The sequence below is a fragment of the Dermacentor andersoni genome, chromosome 6, assembly GCF_023375885.2.
Source record: "Dermacentor andersoni chromosome 6, qqDerAnde1_hic_scaffold, whole genome shotgun sequence".
NCBI lineage: Eukaryota > Metazoa > Arthropoda > Arachnida > Ixodida > Ixodidae > Dermacentor > Dermacentor andersoni.
In genome coordinates, this window is record NC_092819.1 from 84,525,965 (window position 1) to 84,550,459 (window position 24,495).

The following is a 24,495-nucleotide window of genomic DNA, read 5'->3' on the forward strand; positions in this document are numbered from 1 at the left end:
TACAAGCACAAAATTATGTTTGGTGACCACAAGATCTCATGCAGCTGCTGCCTTTGGCGTGCATCTTCTGGCAAATTACGTACATGGTCGAAGCAGTCACTGCCTGGGTGGGAATGAGGACTAGCTCCATCTCTGAACACAACTCGCCCTGGCTTAGTGGAAGCGGCATCTCGATCCAGCATGCATTCCACACTGTATCCATACCAGTACTTTTTTAGCTTCCAGCATCCGTGATGCTCCATATATGATTTATGCTCGCGAACGGCGAGTGCCCATGAGTTGCACTTGGCCCTACTACTGAGCGACCCAGCTAAGGTTAGCCGAGGTCTTAAAAGTAAAATGCACAATACCTGAGGACGCAACCAATGGCATTCTGTCAGCACTGACGTACCGCAGCAGCAGGACCTTGTTTTTCATAATTGAACTATCGATAATTAAATTAGATTAATCAGCCAACTTTCTTCAGTAATGAATTCAGTGTACGCATATTGATAAGAAAGCAGTAATTACTTTCTTTAAGACACCCGATTCAGTTGTTTTCAGTGTGCAATGTCTCACGTAAATATTTTTTTACGCATCATAAAGAAAACGTTCGACATGTCGAAATAGCCGCATGATATTTACGCCTCCACACGCTACAACACTAGCTGTCCCAGGTGTTACTCGAAAGAATTAACTCTGCTCAGTGCCTCTGACCTCCTACTCGACCCGCCGTGGTTGCTCAGTGGCTGTGGTGTTGGGCTGCTGAGCTCGAGTGCGCGGGATCGAATCCCGACCACGGCGGCTGCATTTCGATGGGGGGCGAAAAGCGAAAACACCCGTGTACTTAGATTTAGGCGCACGTTAAAGAACCCCAGGTGGTCGAAATTACCGGGGTCCTCCCCTACGGCGTGCCTCATAATCAGAAAGTGGTTGTGGCACGTAAAACCCCATAATTTTTGACCTCCTTCTCAATGCCGCTGCTCGCTGCATTGGCTTCGCGCTTCTTGCGGAAAAGGCAGATCAAACAATGTTCGCGGCGAATAACGCCGATGCGTCAGCACTTTCACGTGGCAGCCTAGCTAGGCATTGAGCAGAGAGTAATTTTCATTTATTCATCGATAGTTCAATTATGAAAAAAAAAAATTTCTGGTGCGCTACGTCACTGCTTACAGAATACCATTGGTTGCGTCCACGTATATTCTATATCTTGATTTTAAAATCTCGGTTAACCTTACCTGAGACGCCTGCTATACAGGGTGTGTCAGCTAAAGATAACCAAGCTGTTCAACAAAAAAAACCATTAAAACAACGTCCGAACACCGTAGCTCTTATAATTATATGTTGCACCGTGTACATGTCATTTAAATATTTTGATTTTCGTTGAACATCTTGGCTATATATATATATATATATATATATATGTGTATATATGTATGTATGTATTTTGGAAGAAATGCGAGAATCGGCGTAGCTTTCCCGTGCGATGGTTTCGCACTTGCACAGACACAGAAAGAAAAGCACAAAGCAGAAGGTCAAATTTACCGATCTACTGTTATTTTGTCTTCTTTTGCAGTCGTATGGATAACACGTTCATGTTTTTGTGGTGGTCGGCTGTTGGTGGCCGGACTTTCATGCCCGATACAAAGGCGTCACTGCAGAAGGGAAGCATGCTCCTGCGCAACCGAGCACATTCATCGTCGAACGCCCAGCTAAATACAGCTCTCTTGAGACGTACGTGCTGCCATGCGAGAGCGTTGGGGCGTCTGAAAGTTCGCATGCCGCGTTGGAGGGACGGGAAGCACAGCCCTCCTCCCTCTCCCCCTGTGGTGGCTGCAGGAGAGGAGGATAAAAGTCGCCTTCCCCGCCTGCCCTCGTGCCTTTAGGCAAGGCACGTACGAGGAATCGGCTTATACGAGGTGTGCCCCCAATCATTCAGGGATTTAGAAAAAGAATAAAGAAAAAAAAAGGAAAGAAAACACGTGTCATTCTACTCGGACAAGACCAAGCGCATATTAAGCGCAAGGTACAGTTAGCCGTTTTTTTTTTTTACTCCTTGACATCCAATTATTTAATTAAAGGTAATTATCTATGTTTTTATTCGTTGGTCTAATTGTCAAGATGTCACTTAGGCGATTGTATGGAATTGTAAGAGAAAGTCGGCATGTAAAGCTTTCCGCAAAGTAAACACGGGCGCGTTTACTTTTTCCGTCAAGTAGAGAAGGCCCGCGTGACAGCGCACTCGCGACCGCGGAATAGCAGCGCCATCAAACTGTCCCTGTGCGAAAGCGAGCTGCTCTGCGCATAGAGTTTCCTACAATATATTACAAGGAACTCTGGCTCTGCAATCATTGCGCCACCACGGGAATGCTGGGGGGTACATGGATTTGTCTGATCTTCGTGCTTGTGGATTCAGTCGTTCTGTTCTTGTGGATTCGTTTATCACGCTTTGTACGCCTCCATTGTGGTAAATTTCGGAGCAATCTATACATTTAGAAGTGCAGAAGACGCTGCGAACGCGCGCAATCGCTACTAATTGCAACGGTTCAGCTTGTCGAGGTGGCCGAATCGAAACGCGCCAGGCGTCTCGAGGCACTGATTTGCCCGCCATAAATACATAAGGGCGTTATATGTCGCTTGTCGATGCATGCCTTCGTGGCCTAACAGCTTCAACATCGGGCATCTGTGCTCGAGGTATTGTGTTCGAATACTCCCGTTGGACAATTTTAATAATGTTTACTCAATTATTTACGTAGTGCGCAGTATATTGTTGAAAATGACGGGTTTACAAAGTGACAAAGCCGTTTGAAGCCCGAAGGACGAAGTTTACGCAAATCCACGTGTTTCCCATAATTCCCATTCTGGCTGAACCGTCCCCAATTGCAGGTACCGTAGACACTGGCGCCAGAGTGTATCCTATAGTGACTACTGTATGAAGCTCTATGGCTTTGCTGCTACTGGGTCGAGCGGAGGCGATAACAACGCGCACGCTCTTTCCACGGTGTTTAAAAAGGGTCCCGCGATTACTGCGACTCAAGGTCAATGAAATGCGCTGCTGGAACGGAGAGCGCGAAATGAACAGCTTGCTTTGAAACTCTTTCATGACGCCATTACACCGTGGGCGCGAGTGAGCAGTCTCAGGATATCCTTTCATATTTCGTGGACTTTCCTCCATTTGCTAAAAAATTTAAACGCGCCATTTGTGTACCTCGCTGCAAGTGATTCATTTTGAGTTGTTTTAGGATTATCTACAACCACCTAATTGACATCTCGACAATTGAAGTGTTCAATAATTGCTTGTAATGAAATAAATGAGTATCAAGCATTACTGGCGGTTTCTCAACGAGAATCTAAGCAATATGCACTTCGTTTCATGCGCGTAGAACAATCTACGCATTTTCTTAAAGCTCGGATTTTTAAAAAAGCCGAGCTTTCAATGCGCCTTCAAGCGCATCATCCCTTTAAAAACCAAATAGTAGCGTGTGGCTATTCACTTTCATCGACAATCATCATCGATGGTTTCTGCGCCTTTTCCTCTTTCAGAATTGTCAATCTTTGGAAGGAAATTTTTACGACGCTTACTGCCCTTGTGACGCAGTAATTGTTCCAATCGAAGCTCGCATCACTGGTTTAAGAATCAACCGCGTAGCCATGCTGTGATCTGTGAAAGTTGCGAATAACACGCTCTTCCTTGCTACTTTCTTTGCGCCATTCCTCGTATCTTTTACGATAATGTCTTATTATCTTTCTTTATTTTTTTTACCACACCTCCTAGCGTAAACGTAACCGTTGCGCTAAACGGGCACCAACGTCTCCTTGTGAGCGTCCATTAAACCAAAAATAATCTGAACTTCAACTTCTTTATTTCACATTTGTTCCTCTTGCAAGGAGAGGGAAAAAAACTGTTTGGTCAGCAACAAAAAGCTACAGCAAAGTAGCTTGATGATAATGAGGTGAAGGAAACCGAGCATTATTTGTAATGATTGCGCACGTTCTTTTCCATATGTATCGTCCTTCGAGGAGGCTTCGGGATTGTAAGTGCCTCAGTGGGCTCTCAAACGCCGACGTGTCGCTTATATGCCCACGCCATTACACAATCGACGCTATATACGAGCAAGCGTGGGCGAAATCCGTATTTCGCAATCCTCACGGCACCCAGAAGCAATCGGCGCCTGTGCACTTTGACATAGCGTCTTTGCTGGAATCGAGGATCTATTTCGGTTCACAGCGACGGGAATGAAAGTAAGATTGCTACCCCCCCCCCCCCCCCCCCCCCCCCCGCGCGCATTTTGGTGGACACTGCAACGAGGCAGCGAGAGCTCGGCGCTGTATTTCGAGCATTTGGCATTCCAGCGATTCCGATCGCACGAGAGAATTTGCGCTCGTATAGCATCGAGCGATCGCGTTGATCGCGTGTTCCTATAATCTTGTACAACAAAGTGACTTTAGGGGCATTCCAATTTGAAGCGTATATGTTATTTATTTTTTATTTCTTACCGGGTAACAAGACTTCAAATGTTCTATTTCTTTTTCCTTTCTTTATATTTTTTACTACTGCATCCTGCAGCAATAATTCTTGTCGTTGCTTTCCTTTAGGTCTTGTGATCTGTCATATTCTTATTAATTTCCTCTTTGCTTCCCTTCTTTCTGTATTCCGTTTCTAGCTTTCTATCCCATCCTGCTTAAAGAGCTCGCAGGTATTGATACTTCCTTTATATTCATTTATGTCCATTAAATAGATGTTTTGAAATCAAATAAGATCAATCAATCAATAAATTAATCAAATAAATCAAAGGTGTTCGTTAAGGTCTCCAGGAACAACCTCGAGGGTCTTGGCGCTGGCACGCTAGGCAAAACAATGCACAGGAAGAACAATGCAAGCTCACACACACATATATAAACACACGCACACATAAGAAAAAGTAATAATTTCGCGAATACAGATTTTAACAGAGCATAAAATGTGTACACGAAGAGAGTATAAAGCAAAAGTGAAGAAACAGAAAAAAGGATTGCAGAATGATGGAACACACAATAGATATGACAGTTTTTGTTCAGTTATTGAAATTCCTCTGCAAATCATTTCAGGAAAATATTAAAACTAGGCATGAAGGTATCCAGTCATATTGAATGGACGTTCTATGTCACCTGCACTCTAGATAGAGGGTCACAAAAATCTGAAAGCTGAAAGGCGCGCTGTTTCCTTGTGCCTTTCTGCGAAATGTAAAAGCGCACATTAGAAACAAGTGCGAGCAGCAGATTTTCCATGTAATCATTTGCGATGAAAAAGAAAAAAAGGCACACGATTATTTGAGTCTTCAGGTAAGGGTCGGTAACGTGAGAAAGAGAAAGAGAAAATGATGCATAGAAAGGCAGGGAGGTTAACCAAAGGCAGTTCCGGTTGGCTACCCTGCACGGGGGGAAGGGTGAAGGGGCACAAAAAGAGAAAAAGAGTGGAAGAGGGAGATAGAGAGAAAATTCCAACAGCCTGGGTCCTTTGTAACTTTACATAAGACCGTATGCCTTCGAGTTCTGGAGTACGCGTCTGTGGTTTGGGGCGGCACTTGTAGGTCAAATTGTGAACTACTCGAAAATGTGTAAATAATGTTCCCATCTACACTTAAACATCGATTCTGTCAAAAGCCTCCCATCTCCATAGAGCTAACACAGACACTAACCTTACTATTAATAATTCGTTATAATATTTATTATTATAACAAGTGTTATTATTAATTATGAATTAGTATTATAATAATTATATTATCAATTATTACATGGAGAAATCTGCTGCTCGCACTTGCTTTATAATGTGTCCTTTTTCACTCTGCAGAAAGGCACAAAACGACAGCGCCATTGACACTCTAGCTAGAGCGCAGGCGACATATAACGCCCATTCAGAGTGCCTGGACATCTTCATGCCTAATTTTATAATTTTCCTGAAAGGAGTTGCAGAGGAGTTTCAATAACTGAACATAAACTCTCACATCTGTTGTGTGTTCCATCACCCTGTTGTACTTCTGTTTCTCCACTTTTGCTTTGTATTCTCTTCGTGTACATATTTTACGCTGTGTTAAAATCATTACTCTTGTTTATGTTTGTTCTGTTAAAAAAATTCTTTTTTTTTATATGCGCTCACGTATGTACGTGTGTGTGAACTTGCATTATTCTTCCTGTGCATTGTTTTGCCGAGTGCGCCAGCACCAAGACCCTTGAGGTTGTTCCTTGACATTTTAATAAACAAATTTGATGATGATAATAATAATAATAATAATAATAATAATAATAATAATAATAATCTTATTATTATTTTTATTATTATTATTAATCCTTCAAATCAACACGAGACCAAATGTATACAGCAGACAAATTTGGTAGACGAAACAATGTGAGATAAAGACAAAAATAGGAAAACTGAAGATGAGGAGGCGGGCGTAAAACCGGAATCAATCCTACAGCACAATTATGTACATGTACAAAGGCCCAACAGATGTGTTCCGGCTGAAGATGGTTGCAGGTAGTTATAAATGAGCAATATTAATGCGAAAGCACTGAAACCATGGGTTGTGCAAAGTTAATGCACAGGGACCCGCTACCCGTCTCTGACTACGACGCCCGCGCTATCAATATGTCCCTACAGGAGACGTAGACGTGCTGGCATATATATATGGCCTCGGAGTAAATTTTATCGCGTAAGGAAGTAATATCCTGTGGAACGTAGCGTCAGTATGATGCAGTCTTATGATGTATTCCGTCTCGTTTTCACAGGCTAGCTGAGAGATGCACCGAGGTAATAAGATTCGGCGTTTCTGTGCGACGAGTTTTTAAGTCGCCGTCACTGTCATTGTCGCAGAAATTCCATCGACATCGTTGCCACGACAACGCCGTCGCCATGCCGCCTCCGCCGCCATCAGTGTTGCTGCAGTTGTCGCATTCTTGCTTTCGTGCGTGTGCATGCGTTTCTGCAATGCTTCGAGCTTAGGCTAAGAAAACCTGGAGCCGCTATCGCGTGTGCGACTGGCCTGACATAATAATAATACCCTGCATATAACCGATTGATTATTGACAACAAGATTAGCCGGGAGCGCGATGTTGCGTGCAGAGGCTCAATTTGAACGTGGTCGGCAAGCTGTATAGAGTGATATCCGCGCCTCACTGTTTCCGTTGACCGGTATGGTGGAGGAAAAAATCGAAAGCCAACCCCCGTCCAACATTAGCTAGCACTACCAGCGCTATTGTCACTAATAACAGTGCGCATGCATACGTAAAGTGCTTATGCGCTGCAGGTAGGGCGTTACGGCGAGTCTCTCTTAGCATTAGTACCGCGAGCCGATAATGCCGGTGCTGTGAGGCGCCCGAAATAGCTCGTCACAGAGGGTTTCTTTCGTCTTGGTCGTTCGAGACGGCCAACTCTAACGCAAAATCTTGCCTCTCGATAATTAAAAAAAAAGTTCAAAACCAGTTCGCTCTGCGAAAGGGGATGATCAGCGGAGATGTAAACATCGGGGTGAGAAAACTTGTGGTAAAAAGTTATTGCATTACTCATTGTCACTTAGTAAGGACAGTCACAATGGCTTTCTGGTCGCTATGATATACACTGTGATATATATATATATATATATATATATATATATATATATATATATATATATGCACAGACACATATATATACACACGCACATACACATGTACCATATACATAAATATATACAAGAAAACCAGAAATGACAACTTTTAAATGGCAAAGAAATACTTTTCAGAAGGGTTGAAATCTGGGCCAGTTGGTACATACTTGAAGGAAAAGAACAGTCAAAAAACACAAAGGACAGGAGGAGAGGTTCACACCACAACGACTGGACTATCGAATGAGCTTTATTAGAATCGGTGTAGTCCCAGTAAGGTCAGCAGAGCATACTTTTCAAGTGACAAACAAAAAGTTAACATTCACAGAAATTTTTGCAGCAATGTGTGCTTGGATTTATGACGTATGTTTTCATCCCTTAGATTGTATTTGTTAAGTAATGAGGGAAGACAGTAGGAGAGTGCTTGAAGGTCATAATTAGTCGGTGGGCGCGGTACTGCCCAGTGTTCAGTGTATCGATTTAGGCGAAAAGAAGGATTCTGCTGCAAGGTCGCGATGTTTATGATATGATTAGTACCCTTAATCATGCCACGTTTAAAAGAACAAATAAGTTGATACTCCTAACAGGTGGTCTACTCATAAAATTATAAACTTCCGGAATATACCACACGTATGTGCATTGTAAGGCAAGTCTGAAATAGCACGTAAGGCATTCTTTTGAAGTGAAACTGAATTACCTAACGATGTCTTAGTAATACTTCACCAGACGAGGTTATAATAGCGCAGGTGAGAAGCAAATAGTGCGTTATAAACAATAAGTTTCTGTGGTATTGGTAGTAGCCTCTGGCATCTGTGCAACATACCTAACGCTTTACTAAGTTTATTTCGTAAGTAATCGGTGTGGTGGTCCCAGAGCATCAGTTCATGAAAGATAACACCCAAAGTTTTTGCTATAGCGGAAAATTTTATTTTTCTGTCCTTGAGTGTTACGCATTGGGTGAGATCACAAGGCGTGGGCTTCGCTCTAAAGAGGACCGCTTTTGTCTTGAAGCAATTTAACTGGAGAGAGTTTTTTACCCGCCAGGTATGTATTTTGCCAAGTATGTCATTTGCAAAATTCATGAGTTCATCCTCCTTGGTTCCTGAGAAGAGTAAGCTAGTGTCATCTGCGTAAATAATATAGTTATTCGAATCGTCAATATTAACAATGTCATTTATATAACTGATGAATAGAAGTGGTCCCAATATGCTACCTTGAGGCACACCCTGCTTAATAAGTTTAAACGATGTGGCATCGCAAGCGAAACGTCTTCAGCACGAAACGTGTAAACCACTCCCTTTTTGGTCCCGTCAACGAGATTCGATATTTAGTCTAGATTTTGTTTATGCGAAGGAAAACTGTTTTTCAAGCTCTCCGGTAAACTTACGCTCGTGTTTCGACATTATTCCATGTGTTTCCAAAGCAGCATAAGGAATGAGCTATATAGCATTAAGACGTCGTGGACGTCGTCACACTGACTTTGCTACGGCTCTTTAGACAACTCGTTCAGAAGTCGATCGTAGCTACATCGAGAGAACGCAGAAGCCACAAGTGGTCGTGCGTTCAAGTGCCGCTGCCTCACTTAATTGCGGCAGTGTTCCATTCTGACACCTGCCTCTCGAGTCTTTCCGAAGCAGGTGCCACCGCACCCGAGAAAGAGAACAGCCGATTTGGAACCGCAGGGCAAGCAATCCGGGACAACTAGGGCTCCGCAGAGGCCAAAGCGGGACAAATCAGCCTCCTTCACGTAAAGCCGCGGGAAAATGGGATCACGGCGGTAAAAGCTGGATATGTCCCATCTAAATCGGAGCATTTGGTCACCTTACGCATGACCAGTGACAGGCATGAGTAGTATCTGCTCACGCTGAAGTAGTTCAGTTCAAAGTAAGGAGCATAAAAAGTCACTAACGGGGAAAAATTATCATGGCACTCGTTTGAGATGAAGCAAGAAAGAAAAGGAGTATCGCACCGAAGCACTCAAAATATCAGTTGCACGAGAAAGAGATCATGACGTTACTGTTGGATAAAAATTACGTCAGATAAATATCACTATTCCGAGTTATCCGCAGGGTCAATAGATGGGAGCGAACGCGGAGCGCCACGGAGGATGAAAAAGGCGGCGAGAGCGACGAGAGCGCGAGGAGGAAAGCGGAGGAGGAGGGTATGGCGAAAACGTAATAACAAAACCGCAGAGCCGCGCACGAGGAGCTTTACGGCAATGATGACTATGAGATGGCGCCAGTGTAGCGCACGTAGTGTGCATGGAAACAAGGCGCTGCATGAGCGGCGGTCTTTCTGCGGTTGCTGCTGTGATACGCGCCCACGCGTCAACCACGCGCTTCCTCTGGCGATCTCCCAATCAGCGAGGCAGTCGCGCACACTTCGTTCCTTTTGCAACGTACAGCACGAAACAGATTGTCCGCGCAAGCCAATATTTCGCGAAATGAAAACACGTATACAGTGCGCTCAAATTTCGCATTAGGGAGTATCCTAATCATCTGTGATTTTTTTCTGGCCCAAACGTATCAAAAGTCAATCAATAACACGAAGTTTAGGCAAGCACCTGCAAATACGATATTACACAAAGAAAGAAAGTGACAAAAGGAAAATACAGCTTAAAATGTCGTAGTATGTCCCACGTAACTTCTGCCAAGATTTAAATATATACATGTGCCCACGTAGCTGGAGAGAAAGAAGGTAATGTTGTTTGCCGTCGCTTGAAACAAGTCAGACTACTTTTTCTGAAGCAAAAGTGCCAAGGAAAAATTGTACATTATCTTGAAGAAGTGCCGCGCGACTAGTCAAACAGCACTTTTTGTTTATGGCGGGCTTTTGTTTGAGGCTTGGAAAGAACATATGTAAAACGCAATCAGCAATAGAAAGATGGATCGGCAATTTTTCACGATGCATGGTCTACAATGTTCTCATTTTTTGCTGAGTGCAGGCACCTGATTGCCGTGGGTGGAGAATTCAGAATCCTAAATGTGACCTCAGCTAGAGCTGCATCAATCAAAGAGGCCGAAGAAGTGGCCACAGCACTGGTCACCATGAATCCAACTACACGCACTGTCCTTAGCGACTCTAAGAGCACTATTCTCAGCTGTATGAGGAGCCGTGTAGGACTAAATACAGCAAAAAGTTTGCAAAAAGTTTAGAGGACGGTCTGGCTCCACACTACGCAATACACTACCATGTCCACGTCACGCTCACTGTTAAGTTGCCTCTGTTTTTATTAACCTTCTTGCAGTCGTATTTATTCTTCGCATTATCGATCCCTCCTGGACTTAATTAGATCCGCAAATCTTTTTTCTTCATTTAATCATCCTTATTCGCCCGCATCCCATACCCCTGTATGCCCCAAGGCATTAAACCTCGCATAGAAAAAAAAAACAATAAAGAATATCCGTTTTTGCGCAACAGTAAATGAATAAAAAACAGGGGAGCGTCTGTCCTGGCAAGCCTGTCCTGATTTCCTCGATGGATAAAAATAAAAAAGAATAACGTCGGTCGTGCAGTTTTCGGACCTAAATAGAGCTCAAAGCGCCTACTCGGCTAGCCCGAACTTACCCAATATTTCTTTGCCGCTGAGCCCGTAGTAACAGCGTTGCGAAATCTAAGGCTGAAAACGAACACGCCTAGCGGCACTGGTGACTTTAGGAGCTACCGGCGTTGAGCAAACAGTGCGCTTTAAAAAAAATATTGAGCAACATGTTGATAACAGCAGTATGCTAGGAGGACGGGCACTTATAGTAGAGACCGACCGACGCGAAAGGACGAACCTGACAGCTAGCGGCGCCCCATAGAAATCCCGCTAATGACAGAACACACAATACTTCTGCGGGTCGGCCTATAGAGAAAAAGAAACTTTTGTTATGATAACATGTTTCTAATTGCCCAGTTGCAATAAATCAACTAGGTCAAATTCCAAATGAGCTGAAGTATGACTTTCACGCTTTTTGCAGCTGTGTGAGGTCCTTATAGACATGCCCCCTAGGTTGTAGAGGGAGAGGGAGCAGTTTCAAGACAGAAGAGAAGCAATCCCAGATTCGAAGCCATGACATTATCTGGGCCAGAAAGTGCGCAACTTACCGCCAACAGAGGGCACGTGGCATAGCCACCAGAGTGCATCGGCGGACATGATCAATGAGGTGTGCCGTCATTCAACAACTATTGGGCCCTCTAGAAATTAAAAGTCATAGTAGCTCCGCTTTCTTTAAAGTATTTATGAAATCCTATCGCGAATGGACGAGAAGCTCTACTTGCCAGTGGACTACCCCAGAATTTAGTGTCTTTCCTTGAATGTGTTCGCAGCACACACATGTTTAAGAAGTGATGCAGGCAGATTGAAAGAACGCGTTTCCTAATTTGTGCCCGCTGTGAACAGATTCAAGTTGCAACGTTACCGACTCGCCCAATCTTCAACCCTCGCACGCTATTTTTCTTTGAGTTCCTGAAAAATGTTTGTGCTCACATAGCATTTTTGTTACTCTAAATCGCTCGAGTCCCAAACAGGTTTTGTTGCTTTCCGGAAACCGCATCCAAAAGCACTTTCCCTCGCCTACGACCAGAGATATAGTGTGGTCCTGCATGGAGGGTGGAACCGAGGGCCTCCTGTCGGCCCATATTTTATTTCGATAGAATTATATGGACACTCCTGGAGCGTTTTTGCCGTCGCCGTGAGGTTCCGTATCCGTGAGTTCCGTGAGTCCAAGGGCGCTCACACCATCGCCGCGCGCGTGTGCTGTATGTACGAGTGAAACCACGCGAGGGCAGCTGACGACCGAGGCTCTATCTGGCGCACTCTATGTAGGAAAGAGGAGATCAAACGCGCCGTCTTCCGTCGCGCAGGCGGTCTTGAAAGGGGGGAGGCGTTAGGCTCCAGCAGCAACTGCGCATTTTCGACCGGGCGCAAGGGGAACTGACCATCGCGGCTCAACCTCGCGCGGGAAAGGGAGGAAAGTGGGGAGGGACCGCGGGAGGGAGGGGCAGCGGCTTCTACTCCGCCAGCAACTGTGTACTTTACGCGGCGACGCGCAGTCGCGCGCGCCGCGTCTTCAAAAGCGATCTTCAGAAGGCTTTGTGCGCACTGTGTTCTCGCCTCTGTTGGCGTTGAAGCGACAGGCAGCACGAAGGTCACTTCACTCGCTGCTGCCGCCACGCTTGCTCACGCCAGCCGTTCGACGGCGAGTGTATGAGGTCATAGAGTGTGGCGTGTTCATGTTTGCCTGTGCGCGCAGACACGATGCTTGTTAATTCAGTAAGTAAGCTAATGTTTCCAAGTTTACACGGCCGATAATATTGCTATCCTCACTTCGTATAGCTGTCTACAAATTTGCTATTGCAATCGATGCTTGGCCTTTCGGGAAACATTGCCACTTTCTTATTATTAATATATTTCAAGTTACTATTGTACGATTATTAGTATTGGAGGTAAAAGTAATAAGAGAATGCATGAGCGTGACGTTCCTCTTGGCACAGACTGGTGCATAGTTTCTAAAGGGTGGAATGATGTCACAGGTTTAAATTAAATTATGGGGTTTTACGAGCCAAAACCACTTTCTGATTATGAGGCACGACGTAGTGGAGGACTCCGGGAATTTTGACCACCTGGGGTTCTTTAACGTGCACCTAAATCTAAGTACACGGGTGTTTTCGCATTTCGCCTCCATCGAAATGCGGCCGCCGTCGCCGGGATTCGATCCCGCGACCTCGTGCTCAGCAGCCCAACACCATAGCCACTGAGCAACCACGGCGGTTGGTGTCACGGGTTCCTCGCGAGAGCAGCCTCAAGCGCACACTGCAATTAAGCGCATACAAACGAATTACGTAGCTGGAGAAAGCACTGTAGCACCATATAGCCATGGTGGCTAGCGCCGGGTGCATATCTCACAGCAGCACATCTTGCAGTAGCATACAAATAAAATGTAGTTAATACTGTAAGTAGCATTAGGAAAAATAGTGAGCTTAAACAGCAAAATACATTGAGGTTGCATATTACCGATTCAAGAACTTTTTTTACGAAGCAGGAAAATTGAGGGCGATTTTGACATTATGCGGAATGAAATTACATTCGATTTCTCTGTCATACACCGATAGACTCTAGCGGTATGTACTCTTCCAAATAGGCTGACTAAAGAAGTTGCTGGCAGCGGATCTAGTGTTACGGCTAGCTTGTCCTACTCGTCTCAGGCACCGTTTGTCCTATAATAATTCGAATATTCAAAATGCGGGATGCCATAAATAAGTAGTTACTGTTATCAATTCACACTTAGTGCAGGAATGTGATATCCAATGTTTTAGACCACTTGAACTTGGGCCGGTATCGGATCGTGTAGGAATACTCTAGCCTGCGTAAGGCAAACGCTTATTAAACGCCTTGCTGCGTAGTGGCCGCACTGTTTGCCATCTCCTTGACCCAAGTGAATCAGAAAACTCCCGTTTTATTTGACTAACTCAATGTTCTGACTGGAAGTGCACTTTATACTGCAAGGTGCTTGCTTGCTTTGTTACTAAGTAAGAATGTCCACTTGATTTTTCGCACATTATATAGCGATTGCTTAATATAAAAAATATGTGAATTTTAATGTTTCCTTACATTTAAAGCTCATTCGATATATCTGAGGCTGAGTTTGGATAAGGTAGATGGGCAGTCCACCATGTCTGCATGCCTAACGTGTTCGGTGATGATGTGACATTTATACTTCGTTTTTTTTTCCGGGTTACACTAACAATAACTCTTCATTCATTAATAATTTTTAGGCGTTTTGCAGTCTTACTTTCCCCATGTGTTGCCAACACGGGGAAAACGACTTTGCGACCATGGGTAGTACGTGATAAGCGATAATTTTACTCTCTCAGCGGATTAGCAACTCGTTGTTGACATGATAAATTTGGGTAAAAGGTAAGACGATAGGCCACCATTTGGTTTCCTGCTAAACGAGCATAGGTGCCGTACATACATATTTATTGCTTTTAATTGTGGTTATTTCTTTTTTTTGGGGGGGGGGGGGGGGGCGCAGGGTTACATTCTTACGTTTGCTCAAACAGAGATAGTTGTTGTCGCTTTAGAATCGTCAACGCATCGCCACAATGCTCATATGTGTAAAGCATGGCAAGAATTTTCTCTGAAACGTGAGGCAGAATGATAACTTCCCAAGAATCTTCAAACATAAGTTTACAGCAACCAAAGATACATTCTTGCATAAATACGGTTGTGCCTCCCAAGTTGTGCTGCAGTTATATTACCTGACATTGCCGACCAATCGCAGAGAGAGAGAGAGAGAGGGAAAGAGAGAGAGAGAGAGAGAAAACTTAGGTGTAGGATGTCTATAGACCGTTTCATCGGGCGAGGAGGATAGGGCGCGCGGAGAGCCTTTCCTCCTCTCTGGCTTGGGCGATCCGGCGCGGCGCTGCTTGAAAGTATTGCTGTCGCGTGCTGTGGAACGATTCCGACATGTTTTAAATCGTACTTTGTGAAATTTACGCCATGTTCGTTCATATAAGGTCGTCAGGGAAGTCTTTCGGTGCATCGGTAACTACTGCAGGCAGAAATATGTCTTGGGGGTGCAAAAATGTGACGCACATAATCAGCCGCGGTGTACGCGCATTATCAGTCGCGGTGCGTGTATGTGTTGTTTACTATATTGCTTATATCGATTTTAATTCAACAAATAAAACCGGCATCTCTGTATTAGCAGCATTAAATGGTAAATCAGCTCACTGTCTGATCGATTGGCGTAGGGAGTAAAACATAAGAGCGCATGCTCGTGCACGGCCAACCTAAGGCAACCACGAAACATCTGAGCGGCAGGCGCTATCAAATATTTGTGATACACCGGCATCGTTCTCACGCATTTCAAGTCTAGTATGCTTGAAATTACCATATGTCTACGCTAGCTTTACTGCATGAGGCCCATGGCGCTGCTCAACACAGCGATCACTGCGGTTGGTGAGCCAGCACGATACATATATAAGCTGTGTGCTTCGGCATTGCCTTTTTGGCCTGTATACAGCCATAATATATGAGAGGGTTCGCATAAAAATAATGCGATGGCTATTTTTGAGCGCAAAATTTCCGTAATACGTGTGAGTGCGTCGTAGAGAACTGAACGAACACAACCGAAAAAAAAAAATTCGGTTATCATCCTCTTTCTCTAAAAAGCAAGAGAAAACGCGCTAACGCCGCACAACGTTTATAAATATATAACCGCCGATGCCGTATGCTTGGACCATGCGCTATATAGAACAAAAATATCTGTAATCCAGCACCTACTACTGCTTAATTAGGACGCTGGCGCAGTTCGTAAACGGTCGCTTTGCTGGGCAAGCTTAATTCAGACTGTAAGGTATGCTGCTATTACTAGCCAAAACTATTTTATTCATGGGTGGAAACCTCATCCATCCAACGAAGTAGTCACGCAATGTAACCTGCAGCGAAAAGTTTGAACGCTTGTCAAAGTATAACATCACAGCTCCGGCCTATCGTAGCAGAATGGTACCCATGCTGTTACAATCGTCGCGTATGTTTCATGGCTCCTAAACCGCAGATCAGAAATAAAGGATAATACTACAATAAGGTGACATCAGTGATTGGAACATTCATAAATACACAATTGATACCTGAGGCTGATTGTAGGCTAAAATATGCGCGCACACATCGCGCTGCGTGTTCCGTCCACCTCAACGCCAGCAGAAATTCCGGCCATGACGCCTTAAACTACTTCAGCCCGTCTCACAGAACCGTTTACCACGTAGAAGACGCACGTCGTACTAAACAGACCGCACGACCGCGAAAACAAACGCCAGAACCTACCGCCGAGCGTATACCTGCCATGCAAAAGACCGCTTTCACCCAAGCCAGTATGGCGCTGCTCATAGGCGGCGCCACTGCGTTCACAATATGGCGGCGCCTACGAAAAAACGGTCTATAGTCGGGCACTCAAGTCTGTTGCCTTCAGGTAGTGAAAAAGCGCTCGAACTGCTTTCTGGGCTAACGAACTATGAGGCCAGGCTCCAAAGATCTTCGCTTCCGTAAATGGCCTGTCATCCAGTTTATTCAAGGCACACTGGAGAGTCTCACGTTGATTATCGAAGCGAGAACAGTGGCACAGAAGATGACTGATGGTCTTTTCACACTTGCACTTAGCGCGGGAGTGACTTTTGCATACTGAATCGCAGTATACAAAAGTCACTCCCGCATTTTTCCCAAGAGCACTTCGACGTTCCGCATTTCGATGAAAAATGAGCAAATGGAGAGTTTTAGCTTTTCCCTTTCCCTCTCCAAGTGTAGGGTAGCCAACTGGGCACGTCCTTGGTTAACCTCCTTGCCTTTCCCTTATCTTTTCTCTCTCTCTCTCTCTCCGTAAACCTATTACCATTTACGAATAACCGGGTTATCTGAACCGTGAACCGCCATGGCAAAGCTATAATAACGGCATTTGCGAGGCTTAGTTACACTACAATGCATTTGGAATATGCGTGCGTGCGTGTGCGTGTGCGTGCGTGCGTGTGTGTGTGTGTGTGTGTGTGTGCGTGCATGCATGCGTGCGTGTGTGTGTGTGTGTGTGCGCGCGTGCGTGCGTGCGCGCGCGCGCGCGCGTGTGTGTGTGTGTGTGTGTGTGTGTGTGCGCGCGTGCGTGCATGCGTGCGTGCGTGCGTGCGTGCGTGCGTGCGTGCGTGCGTGCGTGCGTGCGTGCGTGCTTTGCGGGCTGCCTAGTTAAGCAGCGCACTACAAATATCACCACTATCGCGTTGTTGCTGCAGTACATCTCTCCGGTAATCTAGCATTTCGCAAACGCCAATCAATCAATCAATCAATCAACCTTGCTTTCCCATTTACCAATACAGGAGGCTGATGAAAAAGTCGCGAAGAGACGGCTCGAAAATACCCTCAACCGAATGACAACAAACGACAGCAAGGCAACGCAGCAACACTTAAGTACATTTGCGGTCAAGCTAAATCTATCAAATTATCCGATGTCGTATTTCCGTCTCCAAAGGGAAATGAATTTACTTTCTCCAACTACTGCCAGTTGTTAGCCTATGTGATTTGTTCTGCATTGCAATATGCACTTGAGGCTGCTCGTTCTCGCAAGGCACCGGTGACTTCTTTCCTCTCTTTGGAATATATGCACCAACCTGCGCCAGAGCGATCCTCACGATCATTCCTTCTCTTACGATTGTTACCACGAAGAAGCACGACGGAAACAAAAAATATCTGAGTAATCTGACACATGACAAACGGGAAACCTAAACGAAAGTGGCAATCCCAGTCTCCTTCTTGCCTTGAGCCAACAGGCCGTACAGGTAAAGTTCCTTTCTCTCAAGAGCAAACAAGGACTTGTCGGAAGGTAAAGCCCCTCATAAATAAGGCGTGAAGGAGCAGCGAGGGAACGACCCAAGCGCGAATAAACGCAATGCAATTCCAAACAATAACCGTAAAGGGATCACAGCTATAGTATGGCGCCGACATTTACAACGAATCTCGCGATGGCGCACGGTCAACGAATAAGAATCAACAGTGGAAACACGAGACCCACTCTGATTCTTGCGCAGAGAGAAAGATCACGGCATGAAAATAAAAATTAAAAAAGAATAAGCAAGCAAAAGAGAAAAATGGAACTCGCTTAAGCTCCCAGCAGAAGCTGGAAGGAAAACTGTACGAACGTGATGCAATCGCCGTAACAAATCAAATCGCCGCTGGACACTCGTAAACAAAAACGAACCTTTACTGCTTGGGGTTGCCGTCGTGATCCTACAGGCTGGCATGAACGGCGTGCGAGGGATACGAAAAGTTGTACCAAGCGCGCTCTGCATAATAAGAGTACGAGAACAAAGACGAAGCCTTCGCGAAAACGTCCACCCGGCCATTCGCCACGCCGACTGTGGTCATTTCAAATTCTCGATGCCATGTGCGTTTGCTCTCAAGGTCCCGCTACCATCCATCACCTCTCCCATTGCATCGCGTCCTTTCAAGGACGTGTCTGATATCCGCGAGCCCTCTGCAGAGTTGGTCTTGGGTTGTTTGCTCCCCTTCTCTTCGGGCCTTAAATTTATCACAGTCGTTGCTACTGTTTCTATTTTTTCTAGTCTGGAGTAGATACCTTGTTATCGTGATACCGTGTGCGTGTGCGCGTGTGCGTGTGTGTGCGCGCGTGTGTGTGTGTGTGTGTGTGTGTGTGTGTGTGTGTGTGTGCGTCTGTCTGTCTGTCTGTCTGTCTGTCTGTCTGTCTGTCTGTCTGTCTGTCTGTCTGCGTGCGCGTGCGCGTGCGCGTGTGTGTGTGTGTGTGTGTGTGTGTGTGTGTGTGTGTGTGTGTGTGTGTGTGTGTGTGTGTGTGTGTGTGTGTGTGTGTGTGTGTGTGTGTGTGTGTGTGTGTGTGTGTGTGTGTGTGTGTGTGATTAAGGCTCGCTGTTCCGACTATTGTACATATTTTTACATATTGGTAACGCTTGTGTCCCGGACATTTTAATGTTTCTTTCGCTGATTGCTGTATGTGTCACAAAAGGAAGCAGCTGTCAACGACGGCCGCAGGCAGCTTCACGTACATCACCGGTACTCGCAGAACATCTCACCATGTTCCCCTATGTTTTTTCTTTCTTTTCTTTTTTGACAAGTAGGTAGTTGATTTCAAGTGTACGTGTGCCTATCGATATCCGACATCTTATTAACTGGTGAGCAGTATGGTCTTTCTAGCAGTGCTAATCATTGGCATAGCAGAGCAAAGCATTGGCACAGCCACACTTGTGGGCGTCTTTGCCACAGCAGCAAGCACGTGATTCAGATTCGCCAAGGATTCGATTTCAGCTAGAATCATTGTCACGCGATCAGCGATGGTGAGAAGGGACGTGTATACTTCCTCACCGCGTTTGTCCACGTGTACAAAAGGGCCGCTGCTCACTGGTCTCCGCGATCGGTGGAAAGTGACATGCCGCAAATAAAGCACCTCCGAGACCCATTCGCTTGCACCGCGTGTTGTCTTGAGTTGGTGTGGACACGCCTTTAGGCCAACTTTATTCACTTGAAGTTCATCGCGGCGAACATGCCGGAATTGCAATCCAATCCAAAAATATTTTCGCCGGGACATCCTGAGAAAGCTACGTTATCTCATACGCGTATATATTGGCATGCAATCTTTGATTTATTTATTCGGTACCCCCAAAGGCCCTCATTACAAGGTGCCGTAACTGACGACCTTGTGGACTGGCGCACAAAGTTAGAGCAGGATGAATACACCGCGTACAGCATACCCACCTACAGGCTGCTTGCTTCTGTTTGCTTTGCACACACTCACATCAGCGTGCCGGAGTTTTCCTTCCCGCATATTTTTATCCTTTGCCACTCAATTTTCTTTCATTTTCTTCTTTTCTTTTTGTACTGTATTGCACCTTTCTTTGTGTCCTCCTTGTACTTAGTCATGCGGGCCTAAGTGTATACCTGCCATGAAAGTCAATTGTGTGAGAGGAAACGCCGCGGCGATTTGAGAGGAACGGAGGCCTCTCGAGACAATAGAAGGCCGACGTAAAATCGACATTCTTTCCGTTCGCATAATGCGGTGGAGCTTTCCCTCTTTTTTTTTCTTTTTTTTTTCTTCTTCATGCATCTCCTTCATAGACGACTCTTTTCAGTTCGCCACTCACGCGGGACACATACAGAATTACGTTCGACACACTCTCCGCGCGTTTCGCAAAATTCCCATCTGCGGATTTAAAGCTCCTTGCAATGGCGCGTTGTTTCCTTTTTTTTATGTAGCCTCTTTCTTCGGTTTCCTTTTTCGCGATGAACGTTGCTTCTGTGCTTCTGTGACCACGTTTTTTTTAATTCTTTTCTTTCATATTGGAAGAGAAGGGAGCGATATGGGGGGGGGGGGGGGGGGGCACTCGTGTTTTCGATGCAAGCCAGATGGGAAAGGCGCCTTTTGTATGAAGAGCCAGAAGAAAATAAATGTCCTGCTTTGAGAGCCCCTATAACAAGGAAGACGGCACGCCTCGATGGGCAAAGCGGCACAGAAACGTCATGGCGTGAACACACGCGAAACGAGATTGGAGCGGCGCCGTATATATCTCTCCGATGAGGTTCAGTGAGTTCGCCCACTTTCTTCGACGTTGCGAAAGACAGAATGACCTGGTTGTACATTCTCTATCTGGGAATCCGACTGCGCAACGTGAAAATATTGCAGCGGTGACGCATATACGTATTAAAGCGCCGAAATTTAACTCGCTGTGGACGCGAAGGTACGCAGATAACTTAATACGTTACTTTTTTTTTAATCACAGTGAGAATAGCCACTCGACTAAGCATTGGTCGTCAAAGCATGAGAAACTACTTGCCAAATGGTGCCCGAAGGCTTTGTTGGCTGAGCGTTGTGATAATTACATGTAACTCCCATTTATTATAATAACCTGGAGCGTGTGAAGACCAGTACTTCTTATATCGGTCTTCTGTCCTTTCTTGGGATTACACTTCACATGAGTTGTAACCTTTCTTTAACGTCACGTGCATCCAGAAGGGGGAAAAGATGCCTCGGAGTCCAGTGGCTCTTAGATTGCTCTAACCGCACGAAGTCCAACGTATATATATATTTATTTTTTTTGATGCACTGAACTAGAAGCGCTGAACCCTCTACGCAAATCCCATATCGTAGCGTTGTCCATACGCTAGAGGGAGTTGACAGTTCTGGATAGTTCAGCAAATTATTTGCTGATTCATTGCCATATAAGTTATTTCACGAATTGGACTCTTCGTGACCAGGAGTAAGCGGGGACAAGTTCCTTGGGCGTGTCGGATTTAACCACTGAGAACAGCACTCATGTGCCAAGACTCGTCGATACGCTTCGAAAATCTTACATGATATTGAGAAAAAGCGTGGTAGCGGGTCGACGGGGGATGAATTGCGGGTCGTTTAACAACGCAAGTACCAGGTGCGCGAGGACACCGAATGCGTTATGACGACTTCAGGAAAATCAACGACAGTTCAGCTAACACAACATACCTGGCGCATCTTGGTAGTGGACATGGTTGACTTTCTTTTTTAACGTTGTCCCTCACGGTGTCCTCCCCTTGCTGGAGGAATTCAGCAATTTTACTGACGTCTTACCTTCGGAGGCGCTTCTTCCTCGTCACAGATGACGCTTCAGTGTTAGATGTCGTGAGCACCTTCGTGACCTATGAAAGAAAGGGCCTTGTCACGTTCAGGAGGATGACCATCGCCAAACCGCTGTGAATGGCGTCTAAGGCGACTTCAGGGGACAAAAAAATTTAAAAATTAGGTTCTTGGGTCTTACTTGCCACAACAACGACGAGATTATGAGGCGCCACATTCCGCCCTCATCGAAATGCGGCCGCCGCAGTCAGAATCGAACCCGCGACCCCAAACTCGTACGCGCGACTCCACCGCGCTAGCTACCACGCCGGATATTATGACTGGGTGCGAGTCCATCTCCTTCGTGATACTGTAAACGTAATTGCATAGTAAATGTGCTGCACAGATGATAGAACAGTTCGCGCAGACAAAGTTACGCACTTATATAGGCACATAAAATGAGAATGGTGCTGTCTACGGCCGATCCGAAACTATTCTTAATGTACACAGCGTATCCGATATTACATGTTCGCTTGAGCAAAGCGGTGTTGCGGAAGGACGCATTGCACTTTTTTTGCCCAATGTCAGTTTTCCATGTGCTGCTCATTTTCCTGTCAAAGAAAAATGACCGTTCTCTGGTCAGAATTCTGTATATAGTTCCTCTGCCTACAACAGTTTTACTCATTTCAACAAATACCGTGAAAAAAAGAGGGACTGTGGTTCTGGCGCAGTGTTTAAAACGCTCTGCCCCAAACTGCTTCATTTTTGCTGCCGTTATTACCTTTTTACTCGGCGTCCCGCAACCCTTAAACAACCGAAAATGCGGTAAACGAAACATCGAATATACGATCAGCTCATTTCTTACTCCATAACTGTAAAGAAAGAACGAAAGAAAGAAAGAAAGAAAGAAAGAAAGAAAGAAAGAAAGAAAGAAAGAAAGAAAGAAAGAAAGAAAGAAAGGGCAGAATGGAAGTCAGCTGAAGCAAAGAAAATGTTCTGATCTCACAAGTTTTAACATCATAGAAAGACAGCGTTATTACTCCCTACATCGCCTCAAAATAACGTCGTGGCACGTTGAGTATATTGAGGACATTTGGCAAACCTCCTGAGTGGTTCCGCATACGCTTGTGAAGCTCTACAACTAGGAAATGCGTACCTACTTCAGTCTCCCACGGCAGTATGAAAACATTGTGTTTCATATAGATAACCCTTTTAAACAGGCAAAAAAAAAGTGAGGGTCTAGCCACTTATGAGTTTCTATTTGATAAATAACAAGTGTCCTGCACATTACCACTAAAGTGCCTCACTTTCCTTGGAAATAGACTCCGTGAATTATTTAGCTCTCACGGAATACCGTGAAAAGACGCGTATATGACGTTTTCGGGCGCTTACAGCCGCACAAACAGCTTCACCGTAAAAACACACATAAACCATGCAAGTGCTCCTGTTCAACGTAGACGAAAGTAGCGAAAATGTTGCAAAGCCAAACAAAAACACACACAAAAAAAGAAGAAGAAAGAGGTGCAATATCTCTCAATAAGCGGCGAAAATCCCTAAAGAGGCTAGACGTTATTCTAAGAAAAAAATGGAAGCTTTAAGCAAGTAAAAATATTTACTTTCCTTCAAGAGAAACCTCAGAAACGATCCCGAATGTCGGCATATGCAGTCGCAATCAGGGTAAACGCAATTCCTTTGAGGCGACAACAGCGAGTGCCATAAATTGTGAAGGCTCTATATCGCGCTCAATCGAACATTTCTGTGCAGCTCGACTCCGACATAAGCACTTCAACTTCAATTTCATATTCTATAGCCGTCTAAACAGGAACCGACCTTTTTCGATACCACGTCGAATCTTTTTTCTTCTTGCACTTTACAGTTCTGGGACAAGCCCGTGAAAGAATAGTTGTCAACATTACCGACTAAATTGAAAGAAATTATGCACTCATTAGTAACTATCGTGTGAGTACGCTCCGGTTTTTGGCTGAACAAATTCTGGCTCTCATTTGCGCCTTTGTTGTGCTACCAAACGGGTTGTGATGGTTTACGCATATTTATCTGTGCTAGTATGACTTTTTGTGACTACAAAGTTGGAATAATTTTCACAGGCGCAATTTCTTCTATACCACTTCCCGAGAGAAATAAGTCACTGTCAGCAATCTGTATTCGTTGCTTTCAACAGAACAGTCCGCTAAAAGCACTAATGGGAGGGCCTGCCTGAAACAATACGATCTCATTTTTTTAAGCCTATACGCACATGCCCGACCGTGCTTTACGCAGAACTGTTGTTAGTATGCCATGGAGTGCCCCGATATCCGCCAAACGGTAGCGACAACGGAATGAGGTGTCCGGTGGTTTTGCCGCTTGGAGGCCAACCAAAGGCACAGTCGTCGGGGGGATTCAGCTTTTTTCTCTCTTTCGTGACCTGTTCATTATACGAGTAAGTGACATTCTCATCCAATGCCAAGTCCGCTCCTGTCGTAGCTTTAACTATACGCTATGCTGTCGTAATTTTAGCTATCGTAACTTTAGCTACATCCCAAGACAAATGTCACGGACGCGATGACTACACCTCCTATGCCCAAAATAAAGACACGGGCCGCAGCGACATCGGCACACCCTAAACACAGGGTTAATTTCCGGTCTGCTTCTTTTGTCAGAGGCCGCGGCCTGACAGTAGGAAATGGCACGCTCCAGGTAGCACAAGGAATGCGCTGCTAAGGAAGCGGAAGTGCGCAAGGTCGCAGCAGTCACCAATAAGAGGCAAAATGGATTCTGCGCCCCGAGAAAGAATGGAAAGCTCCTAGTGAACCATGGGCGGA